The 12,256-nt window shown below is 36.3% G+C and overlaps 1 protein-coding gene and 1 long non-coding RNA gene across 2 annotated transcripts in view; one reads left to right on the top strand and one right to left on the bottom strand.

Moving 5' to 3' along the window:
- LOC100870761 (uncharacterized) overlaps positions 1-12,256 on the top strand; it is a 124,439-nt gene that overhangs the window by 30,112 nt on the left and 82,071 nt on the right. The window contains exon 2 of the mRNA XM_012493099.3: positions 10,501-10,560. The gene's annotated coding sequence lies outside the window, so the exon portion shown is untranslated. The remainder of the gene's footprint in view (positions 1-10,500; positions 10,561-12,256) is intronic.
- LOC105736779 (uncharacterized) overlaps positions 1-12,256 on the bottom strand; it is a 56,395-nt gene that overhangs the window by 19,352 nt on the left and 24,787 nt on the right. The gene's annotated exons all lie outside the window — the stretch shown is intronic.

Genomic DNA, 12,256 nt, shown 5'->3' with positions numbered 1-12,256 from the left:
CTAAGAGGGAAAACGAGTTTCCATCTTATCTATCGTGATTCCTTCTACGTTGTAAAGAAAAAAAAAAAAAAAAAAAAAAGAAAAAAGAAAAATTCGTCAATTCCACTCGAAATTGTCGTTCGATCGAACTGAACGAACGATCGAATTTATTATTATTCGGTTTTTCAATTAATTATTTCGGCTACTTCACGCACGGGAACAAAAGTAGAATCACTGATTTAATTGCCAGTTGAGATTAAATCACATTTTCTAATTATTATTCGTTCCGTTTGTAAGAGGATTTTCTTTCATATCCAAAAAAAAATCATTATTTTAGGAGATATTTTAATTTCGATATCGCTATGAAATCGACATGCATATTCTCTTGTATCGGCTGGTTTATTCGATTCGTTGTTTAATTGTCCATAATCAAACAGAATACACGCATTAATACGTATTTTAAGATCTCGTTACAAAACCTCTGAATCAAAAGTTCTTAACTCCCTTTTCCTTCCACTCATACCTCTTACTCCCTCTAAATTAAATCTTCCTTAATTACCATCTTGACGATGCCCTCTTTCCTCTTTTCCACTTGCAATTCCCACGCGCAGCGGGGAAATAAAATCGTTTGAATTATTACCGCGATAAATTATCCAATTTTTTTTTTTTTTCTTTCCAACCCCTGTGCTCACCTACGATCATCGGGCAAGATAAGGCAAGGGCCAGTGATTCGCCAGGCTCAATTGAGAATAAATAACGCAATGATAATGAACTCCTCCTCCGTTTATAGGTCGGATCGCGCGTGGGCCGTTCACTGTTACGCAATCACGGAACAGCTCGGCGATGGCCCTTTGTGCGCGCCGGTTTCTTCGATGGAATCTCGACCCTCCTTCCCCCTCCCTTCCACATTTCGAATTAATCAATCGATGAACGCGATGATACGTTCTTTCTCCTCGTCGATCGATGATACTCGTTATAATTTTGTAATATAAATAACAGTTCGTAATTGGTTTTTAACGAGTTTGTTAATCCCGATGATACTCGTTGATACGTGTAATTTGATAATATAATGGCAGTTAAGGGGAATGCTGAGAGTCTCGAGGAAAGAAGAAGGCGGATACATTTTTATTTAAACGAACGATTCATCGCAGATTAACTCTTGTTCATTTGAGTCTTTCGTGTCGATCACAGAAAATGTTTTTTTATTATCATTCATATCATCGATGTAAAGCGATTTTTCGACCATCTCTAAGCCTTTGAAGATTCGTTGAAAATAAAGATTTATCGCTGACTAGACATTCACTGAAGACACGCGTGTACAAAATGTTAAAACATACACATCCGTGGAAAAATATTCTTGAAGGGTTGAATCTAATCGACGCTTCGAATGCGTGTTAAAACTTACGTACGATCGAACGGAATGGAGTTCAAACTTTATCCAATCCAAAAAAAAAGAGAGAAAAAAAAAGAAAAAGAAATCAGAATTATCGTCATTGTCGCTTAACCAAACACGGATCTTCGAAACTTTCCATTCTCAGCATTCCTAAGAAATATTTCAAATATTACCATATCGTAAATATCCCATTGCAGAAATCATGATCGCCATAAATTCAAAGTCTATAATCACGATTACACAGAGTTTTTAAAATGCCATTAAAATGCTCTTCGTTTTCTCTTGTTGATTGAACGCCGTTTCCCTCCTTCCCCTCCCCCCGCTCACTTTTCGCGCATAACTCGAGGAATTTTTGCAAATCGATTCGAGACGCTCGCCCATATCGAAACGCGTCACCCTATATATAGACAGGCCTATGCGGCAACGAGTTGCAGGAGCCGTGGCGGCATAGCCGAGGGGGCACGGCCGTGTAAAACCGAGCCAGAGAAATTTCTGCGACGTTCCCGTCGCGATCGTGGCTCCGGGGGGTGAAACAGCGATCCGTTTCCCAAACGGAAACGGAAGTAGTAAAAATTCGAGTCGAGCCTCGAATCGAAGAAATTCTATTGTTTATTCGCGTGGCGATCTCGGTTTTTAATAACATCGAAACGTTTGTGCGAGAAAGATGAAGAAATTTGGGAACAAGGGGTAGATATTTTGGACAAAAATTTTAGGAAAATGAAGAAATTTGGGAAGAAAGGGTTAGACATTTTGGAAAAAGATTTGGAGAAATTTGGGGAAGGAGGGATAGGTATTTTGGAAAAAAAATTTGGGAGAAATTTGAAGAAGATGAAGAAATTTGGGAAGACAAATTGAGGAAAATAAAGAAATTTGGCAAGAAGAAATAGATATTTTGGAAAAAGATTTGGGGAAATTTGGGGATAAGGAGAGGAGGGATACTTGGAAACTTTGAGAGCAATTGTCGATCCGTAAAAAGCCTTTCCACGAAGGCTGATGACAAGAGCTCTACGGTAGCCAAGCACCGGACCAGACTCGACGACTATTATAGCAATGGAAGACGAACAGGCGAACTGGATACACTGACCCAGTGTTCCGAGGAGCGCTGGGGGAAATCCGATTGCATGCAACTCGATGCATCTTCGTGATAATGTCGGTTGAACAGAGTGAAAATGAGGGGAACGTATGAAACGTGGACGAGGATAATGAGATGAGAATAATCGTTCTTGTTAAGAGACGCAAGTTTCCATCACTGTTCCGAGAGAAATCTTTGGACAGATTTTTAGAATATAATACTCGAAGATGTATTAGTTAATCGGGTTTCTCGGCCTGGAGATTGGTGAGTCGTTTTATCCATTTATTACTTACGCGTCCGCGTTCCCAGGTCAGGTTTTACTTCTTATAAATATAAATTGACGAATGCATTTCTTCTGTGATAATGATTCTCGAATCTGGATTCTCTGAAACGACAAATCAAAATTTCTCACGGAGCGAAGTAATAAAACTTTCACCCAACGAAATCTCTTTTGTCATTTCCCCTCGTTTCACCGATTACCGTATGTTTTTCTCCAAATCACGAGAGCTCCGCGGAGAGGCTAATAGAGCCTTGGCGACGATACATTTACGCTCTCTAATATTTCTTCTTTCTGCTTATTACGCACATTTTATCGATTAACATTTGACTTGATAGAAAAAGTGTAAATCGTAAATCGTTGTATAAATTAAATACGTTTTGTACAATGAGTTCGAGTTCTTTTTTTTTTTTCATCATTGAAGACGTTTCTCTCGAAGATAGTTTTATTTAGTTTAATAATAATGAAATAATGATTAATCGTACACGCGATTTGCCCTTCTATATAATTATCTATAAATCAATTTCATAAATTTGCACGTATTTGTTATGCCACGGTGATTAAGATAGATACAATTTTATATTCCTTGGAACGATCCTATAATTCGAGAAGCGTGTAATTCTGAAATGTCTTCTTATCGTGATCCGTAAGAGCGATTGTGGAATTAAATTCAATTAGGAAATCATTTGTCAAGAAGTCAGATTTTTGCTTCGATATTTTTACGAAATATTCATTTTCTCGCCAATATTTCTCCAGGCGAGAAGAAGAACAACGAGAATACCTGCAGAATTATCAGGAAAGCAATATCATTTAGATATATACCAGTCATGCTTCTCATTAAACAATGAAAGAAATCTATGATTATGCACACTCTCGCTTAAAACTTTTCTTATAAATCGTGACTCTCGTTAAAACGTATCTAAACCTTATTTTTCCCCATCGCAATCAATAAAATCACAAAGAAAAAAAAAAAAAAAAAAACAAAATATTAATCACACGTTTCGATAGCTTTCAACAAATCGAATTATTACTCGAGAAGAAAAAAGAGAGAAAAAAAACTCTCATACTGGAAAGGTTAACCATCTCTGAGACGCAGTGACGCATTTCGTGAAAAATTTCCACCGTTGACTGAGTCACGGTCCGCTCGACCCAGCCTCCCCGCTAATCTAAATCCACGTGAATCGTGCGAATTTAAGCAATTAAGCGTAACCTTCTCGACACGAAACGGCCACGACGATCATTCATCGCGTTTATTACAGGAATATTTCGTCTCATATATATATATACATATAAAGAAGGATGGAACGAAGATAACGAGCGACCGTTCCTAGCGTGCATCCGGTGCATCACGTTCGAACGCTGGAAATAAATCTCGGAAACTGAAATGTCAAAGTGCTACCGAGGAGAGCCGAGCCAACTAACCGGCTGGCTGGTTTACGACGCCGTAACAACAATAGCGATCCTTTGCGTCACCGAGAAATCACTCCCCGCCGATTGTCGTGCGGTAATGGCCGTTGTAATCGCCTCGTGGCTGCGTGTATTAGCCGTGTTATTTTCTCCTCCAGGAGGAGGCTTTGCCTGTTTCTAGAATTGGAGAGGAGATTCAATGGAACAAGGACTGTGGTTGTATATACATCTTTTTATTGTCTCTTCGAGAGGCCAATTTTTCGACACCTAACCTCACTTTTCGCGTCTAATGTAACACGTGACGTTTTCGCGCAGCAATGAGTATTATTAGCTGTTAAAATAAGCCTCTTATTATTATCGATGAAGGTGTGTGTGCGTGTGAAAGGTTTATATATAAGGTGTTAATATATTCGTGCGATAGAAGTTGATGTGTAATGTAAATGTAGGTGGAGAGTTGTAAGGTATTCAAGTTTGTGTTGGACGAGGCGAGACGGAATATTTGAAAACGTTCTTATTATTTTTCCATTAGCTGGAAGAAACATTAATCTTTTCAAAAAGATAAATGATTATTAATAGGTTAATTTGTATCGAAATACTTCTTTTTTTTTAGAAAATAATTTTGCTCCTTGTGCGTAAGAAAAGTGAAGAAAAGAATTTCGTAAAATATCTTCATAACGCGAACGTTCTTAAATTCTTGATCAAAGTAAGATAGTCGTTACGATAAAAATAATAAATTTATCAACTTCGTTCTGTGATTTTGCATTTTGCTTAATCATGCTCGGCGAGATGTAATTTATTGCGAGATAATGTGTGTTGAAAACAGTGTCTGAATTTAGGACGGATCTAACGTCGTAAATGTTCGTATATCTAATCTACAAAAAAATTGAATGTATAATAATTAAGGAACCCAAGAAGAAACATCGTGACGATAAATCAATTATAGTCATTACGGAGCGGAAACATGCTATTGAAAATGCTATTTACAGCAGGACGTCACGATTAGATATCTCTCTATACCACAACACCGAACGTATAAATATTTAATATAACGATATAAAAATAAAAAATTTTAGAAATCTCAACTAAAAAACGATACTTGAGCATCGTGAGAAAGTTCTATGTTTATTAAAACATTACCACTTGTTACGAATTAAAAAAATTATTTAAAAAAAATAATTTAAACAAAGGTAAACGCACAATCAAACAAATCTATTCGATAGTACTGTAGTTAATGGTCACGTGGCGCTAGTGTCGCGTCAAGGGAGACGACTAGCCGTGAGTAACCACCTCACACGTGACATATCTTCCTTGTTTCATCTACGTTCGATTATTAAAAAAAAAAAAAAAACTCAATAATCTAACGACACCGCATAAAATTTTACTCGTTAAAGCGATATTCATCAAAAATTAATACTAGCTACGCTACTCGTCCCCTGCCTACCTCTAACCAACTATCCAACGTCCCCGATCTAACACGCAAATTCCACGCTTCCAAATACGAATCAAATTGCCGCAAGCAAGCCGGGCAATTCCAAGGATAATTTCTATCCCCCGTCGTGACGGATGATGGATCTTCCATCGTTGTAAAATCTCGCATTCAATGAACACGGGCCGAGATATGGCACACGGCCGTGTTAATGACGTCGTCGTCGTCGTCGTCTTCGTCGTCGAGGCTCACTCGGTTGCCACATCGCGCGCGAAAACACGCGAGTAACGGCTTAATCAGTTTCACCGTTCGAAAATTGCGGCTGTACTCGCCTTGCAATTCCATCGGCGCGAAACCTCCATTACGCAATCCTGTTACCCTGTTCACGAAACGGAGCCGCAATCCTAGACGACTGGCCTCTACGTGACTCTGTCGAATCATTTTTTTGCCCCGACCACCATTACCTCGAAGGATTGGAGGATTGAAGGTGGTGGTGGTGGTGGTCGTGGGTGTTGTTTGGATCGATTGTTTAGGCGAAAAAAAGAGAGATGCAATATACGGGAGGAGGGAGGAGGGAAAGATATGAGAGCACGATGAAGGCGCGTTGCCACATCTTGGATTTATTGGCTTGGCTGTCACGGTGGAATAGAAGTAACGGCGAAAACGGATGGGATGATATAAATGCTTGGAAACAGTGTTTAATCATTGGCTTGGATGGGGAAACGCGTTAATAAATGGACGATGGGGAATCGAGAGCTTTGAGATTCGAATCGAGATTCTGTCCTTGGATTGGATGTCTTTTCTTTTTTTTTTTTTTTGTGGCAAAATGATATTGAAGTCATACTAATTTATGAGATATTAGAGAGATAGAAGAAATTAGAGAAGAAATGTTAGGCTTCAATATTTTTCTTTTTTCAATTTAGATTGTAATTTTAATTAAATTAATATTAACAGTTCGATATTGAACAAGAATTCGAAACCTCTTTCCATAAAAATTATTATGTACAAAGTAGTATAGTATAGTATTTCAACTACTTTCTAACGAGAAACTACAGCAAGACAGAACACAAAAGTCAAAATAGAATAGAATCATGTTCGAAACATAGAAAATCTTCGTTAGCTAAGCATAGCTGGCTAATTAAACACAAATATTAACTTGAAATAGGTAGGGGGAAAAAAAAATAATAAAAAAGAAAAAGAAAGAAAGAAAAAAAATTGATGTACGATGCTTAAATATCGTGGCAAACCTATGATTATGCGTTAAAGATGCATTAATTGAACTAAGCACCAGAGACTGCAATAATAATTTATTGCCTGAATAATCTTGTGACCTTTATATAGCCGATGCTTACGACACATATTCCATGGACACTGTAAATATTTTCTCGAAATTTTGCTAATAGATAAACTCAATAGTCGTAACAATATTTTCTACACTGCAATATAATTCACGTATCACATTCGTCACAGAGAATATTTGAATGTTAACGTTCCAACATTTTTCAACCCCTCTGGACACAAGATGGTATGCAATTATGTAAATTATGTTGACAGAAGAAATGCGGACTTATCGTATTTCAGAAATATAAATCTTCGGCGCAAGAATGCGCAAGAAATCTTCTATAATCCCTTGAAATTACGACTGAGAGAGAAAGTGTTCGTTCTTCGAGAAAATTGTGATATAGGAAGTAATGAAAAAGAAATAATAAACGCGAATGGAGACCGATAAATTAAAGTTTAAATTAAATTTGATTAGATTCTAATTTCTCTTTTTGGTCGAAATCAAAAAAAAAAAAACTTCATTCTAAAACATTAGACAAACCTTTACACGTTATAATAATAATTTTCTCTCTCCTTCTTTTTTTATTTTAATATTTACATCGTCAAAGATTAACTTTTTTCCAACTAATTAAATCATAATGATATAATTATTATTTAAATAACATAATTTAAATTATCTAAAATTAAAACTTTTAATAATAAAAAAAAATTTGTTGAAATTAAAAATTTTTAGATCTTAAGTAATTATTCCAAAGCAATATTGTTGAAACAAATAATCCATTAAAAAATTTGGAAATAATCACTTTTTCAAATAATTTCAAAAAAAAAAAAAAAGAATTCTCACAGTCCAAAGATATGCTCTCCTCACATTATTCCTTCTCACATCTTCGGCAACCAAAATGGCCGCCATTCCACAATCCTCGCCAAGAGATAACCTCAAAGATATAAAAACCACGATTCATGCTATTTTAAATTTCATCCCGCACGAGCCACGCAAGCGGCTCCATTGTAAGGCACGAAAAATATTCGTCACTTCCGAACAAGGCCGGCATAGAATTCACGGTATAGAGGTCACTACGATCGCCCTCCGCCATCGTACCCGCAGAAACACGAGACTCTCTGGACTCACGTTTTATTTATACGTTGCCCTACGACCCCGATGTTTCGTCAGCGATGGCAAAAAGCGTTTAATGCCTGTCTAATGGAGCGGAATCGAGCCTCCATTAACCAACTAACGCGGCACAATAGCTTTACACGCTCGTCGATAATTCTGTCCTAATCTCGATCGATCTATCGGCTACGAACGATTAAGACACAGCGATTCGAGTTATCGGACGTTGATGCGAGTCAAGCTTAAACGAAAGAACGGTGGAGAACCGTTGCCAAGATTGAAAAAAAAAAAAAAAAGAAGATTGAAAAAGTATGAAAAGGGGAATTAATTAACGATCGTGTCTCGAGACCAGAATCGTTATCCGGATAAGGAATTTTTCCCTTCTTCCATAGACGAAAATTACTCAGAATTTTTCCACGCTCGAGTGGAAGTATAATTTACAACGTAACAGTCGGTGAAATATAATATAATTCAGACCTGTTTTCAGTGAGAGGAGCAACAGGGAATGGGCTCTCGCTTTTCGTTTCTGGGCGAGGCGTATTCGTAGATTTATGGAAATTTGTCTTAACCCGAACGTTTGACAAATGCTTTCTTGGCTTATTATTCGATAAGGGGAACAGATTCGGCATTTTCACATTTGTTCAACCGTTGCTTTTCCAAGGAATTAATAATATTTTGATCGCAATTCGTACATATATCAGGAGAAATTTATACCTTCACGACTATTCTAATATATTTTACCAATAAATTGTCGGATTATATCGTTGCGCAATATATATCCCCGATCTATTTCTTTTTTAATCTTCCATCATATTTCAAACCATCAAATCGAGCTTGCCTTTCCTCCACTGGCGCAAGAAATCGATCACCGCTTCCCTCTTGCTAGCCGTTCCTTTTTGCGCCCGATCATTAACTACATTGTGGCCAGTTTTCGATGCGCGTGAGGGAAAGTCTCGGTTCGAGGAATCCCGGGAGCGTTACGTTGAAATCGTAAATCGAAGAAGAAGAAGAAGTCTCGGTCCATGGAAACGCAACTTTCACGATTAGCCGCCAATTCCTATTTTGGGACTATAGTGGGCAGGCTTCGAGACGTCTTCCCGCCTTTTTTTCACGGAACGTGGCCCAGTTTGCAAGGACAAAACGCGCGCCTTTTTCCCCCGTCCACTTTACAAGCAATTACGCCTCGACCGTTCAGCCTAATTATATAATGCCAACTTTCTGATAGTTCTTGCTGAGTTGTTCAGTAGTTGTCCTGCGTCCGCTTCTCTGAATCCGTTTCTTTTGGAATGTATATAAATATATATTTTGGTGAGGATTAGTTTTTAACAATGGTAGTTTTATTCCATCTTCGAAAGAAGATAAGATGATAGTTCTTTGTCCGTTCTTTTTTTTTTTTTTTTTGGTTTTTTTTGATGCAAGCAATTTTGTAATAAAATAAAATTTTAATTAACGAATGCACGCGCTGTAAACGGATGAGAGTTAATACATTAGAGTTTATCGGATGAAAATAGGAAAAAAGGTTCGTTCACCTTGCTCACGGCCTAATTCCGTGAACACGCCAAGACATTTTAACACGTTGAGTTATTAGCACATTGACCCACGGTGTATAACAGTATGTTACGTTAATTCCATTCGAAATAATAGTCGGCTGAAAATGTATTTGTCGCTCTGCCTTCTTACTTGCTCTTCTCGAACATACGTGAAAATATCAAAATGTGAAAAACCAAATTTCAGATTCAATTCTCCATTTGAATTATTCCAATATTTTATTCTTCACTTTTGGATTTATCTCGTGACTTATTCTAACTCGTTTAAAAAATAATCGATACCACAAAATTGTTGAATCGAATATAAATTGATATTGATTCGATATTTTCCGGGACACTAACAATCGAGTAACTCGTGAAATTAAAAGGAACGTTCAACCTGCCCGATTTCCACGATTAGTTGTCAAATTTGATTATTGGATGTGACGCAATCAATTTATTGGTTGACCGCGTTTTGCCACTGGACGTATAATTTATTCACCACCCCCGTTAATTGCTCAACCGCTTTCATTCGAAACGCTAATTCATACACACACACACACATACATACACGGGCACGACACAATACGCGGTTGGCTTTCTTGGTCATCGTTAAGTGGTACGGGACACGTTTCATTACCTCTTTAACAACGTTATCTAGATGTAAAATGGAGATAAGAATGTCCGGTGTACGCTTGTGCAATGAATCAATATCGGTGATAATTAATTTTTCCAGTGTCGTCTGGATAAAAGATCGTTCGTGTGATCGTTCAATCTTATAAATATTAAAATATGTGAAAAGTGTTGAGAAATTGGAAGAAGTATCGTGGACGCGTATGAATAGAAGAGAATTAATTTCTTTTAAAGTGTAAAATTATGTAAATGTATATAATTTTATTCAAAGAATACAATTTTTATATTTTATATTTGTGTAATTTTAATTTCTTCTTTTTTTTATATATATATATATATATATATATATATATTATTATTTTTAAGAATTCAAAGATCGATCGTTCTGATTTCAGGAGACATTGAGCATGGTCACCAAGATGAATTGAAGAATCTGCGATTCATGGTGCTTCAAGGTATTTGTCTTGCTTTTTAACGAAGTTTGAATTCACGTATTTACACTGCCATTTTGTAAAATATTCTTTCGTATATTTTGCAATTGAACGATCTCTCTATTGATCATGCTAGAGAATTTCTCGGAATATAAATTATGTATTTGAATCATTTCTATATTTATTTTCACATTCGATACTTTTCTTGGAAAACAATAAAATCATCCTATCAATAATACATTAGCAATGCTATCTATCTCTCTCATCAGAAACGCTTGTATATTTCTGATGTCTCACGCTTGTTCAATTTTTAATCTTCGACTTCAACTCACTCAACTCACTCCTTCATTAACGTCGATAACTTTCTTTTTCTCTTTCATTTCATCGATTTTTACAACAACAATCTAATTTTTTCCAATTAGAACAACTTTTTCGCAATAACTAGACAAAATTCGTCAACGACCAGAGCAAACGAACGCGCGACGATTGTCTCCTCGAGGAGAGCTAATTACAGCGCAAACGGTGAATAATCACACGTTGCACTTTGCATTATGAGCTCTGGAGAAATTTCCAAAAAGAAACCTCAACCTTTCGCGAAAAACGTTGCATCGAATTTCATTATGGGACGAATGTAATAATTATTATATAGGCCACTGTATTAAGAGAGAGAAAAAAAAAAGGGGAAAAAAAAAATATAATAAAATATGGAGGTAATCAATTGCACGCAACAGCCGTGTACACGCGTGCATATCGGTTATACACACGATTCACGTAATGAGAGAAGAGAGCGTGGGCAGAGTGTTTTACCCTCTGGCGTTATTTGATCAAACCCACGCAAGTCAATTAAAGATACGTAGCCAAGTTTCGACAACCTTGCGCCGTTGTAGGCTAGTCGAGAAACCTACGTATAAATGAGAGTCGACTCGTTGTCAACAGCGTGACAAATCGAAGCCTGAATTCGTGATCCAAATTACAAAAGAAAAAATTTAACGAATTTATATCTCGGTAGGATGTTTTTGCAGGAACAATCGTTGTTGAATTAAGACCGTTTGTGGAAGATGTGTTCCATATTTGTCTGCTTTCTAATTTTTTGTTAGGTTTCTTTTTTTTCTTTTTTTTTTTTTTAATCGTTTTTTATCGAGTCGAATTTTTCTTTTCGAGAATTAAATGTTCGAGAGTTAGTTGTTAAATGTCAGAACATTTATTATCACATCAGAATTACTTATTATACGATTATTGGAAAAGAGTTAAAATTAAATATTAATTGATGATTAAAACGAAGTTTGGAAGATGATTAAAATAACGTTAAAAAACTATAAAAAGAAGTAGGTTCAGTTCTCTGAGAGGTAGATAATTGAATTTCGCAATAGGAGACTATTGATTTCGTTGAAATCTCCGCACAGGCGGTGTGCCACTCCTGGAGATTTCAACGCGTGGATAATAGGTAAGCAATGTCAATGAAAATATCTATTTTTAAGAAACGGAATAAAAGTGTAGAAAAAAAAAAAAAACTATATAGCATTTCTATAAAACTATTCCACACTGCTGCTAATAAAAAATTATAACCGTTTCCAAAAAAATTTTCAAAATTATTTTCATCGAAATATAATATAATATACATAAAAATTCCTACGATAAAATTAACAATTGGAATATTCGGATGCAAAAAGAAATATTTAAACAACATCTGACACGAATTCCAAGAGAGACTTTATATCAA

This window comes from Apis florea, unplaced genomic scaffold (assembly GCF_048593485.1).
Source record: "Apis florea isolate Af1SG1 unplaced genomic scaffold, ASM4859348v1 contig_3195_pilon, whole genome shotgun sequence".
In the NCBI taxonomy this organism is placed as follows: Eukaryota; Metazoa; Arthropoda; class Insecta; order Hymenoptera; family Apidae; genus Apis; species Apis florea.
The sequence above is the reverse complement of the archived record's forward strand: the minus strand, read 5'-3'. Positions and strand labels throughout refer to the sequence as shown.